Below are 479 nucleotides of genomic sequence, written 5' to 3' on the forward strand. Positions count from 1 at the left end.
ATCTTTTATCCAGAAAATAGAACACTTCCTAATCATAATCATGCCAAATGTTTTTGATTTTCTGAAGACTAGATTATAAAACAAATAAAATTTATATATAAAATATCAGTATACCAAAAAAAAACCTCACTGCTTTTGAGTTGATTGGACTCATAGTGACTACCCCTCCCTGGGTTTTGGAGGAAGTATCTCTACAGAAGTAGATTGTTCAATCTTCCTTCCATGGAGTGGCTGGTGGGTTTGAACCACCAACTTTCTGGTTAGCACTCTGATACTTTAGGCACTGGGCCACCAGATCTCCTTACTGCACCACCAGAGCTCCCAAAATTTATGGGATTTTTTTCCCCCAGTTCACTATCTTTCTTCCTTCTCATATGTGTGACCTCAAGGAATAAAATTAAAAGGGATGCTAGATAAAGGAAGACAGGTTCAGGCCAACATAAAAGTGAACTTTGTAAGAGAATAGGGAAAGGGTACTT

At 37.6% G+C, this 479-nt stretch overlaps 1 protein-coding gene across 1 annotated transcript in view; it reads left to right on the forward strand.

The window, feature by feature from the left end:
- SPINK5 (serine peptidase inhibitor Kazal type 5) overlaps positions 1–479 on the forward strand; it is a 106,460-nt gene that overhangs the window by 61,747 nt on the left and 44,234 nt on the right. The window lies entirely within an intron of this gene.

Source organism: Orycteropus afer, unplaced genomic scaffold, assembly GCF_000298275.1.
Source record: "Orycteropus afer afer isolate SDZICR_OR568_19922 unplaced genomic scaffold, OryAfe1.0 scaffold00110, whole genome shotgun sequence".
Taxonomy (NCBI): Eukaryota; Metazoa; Chordata; class Mammalia; order Tubulidentata; family Orycteropodidae; genus Orycteropus; species Orycteropus afer.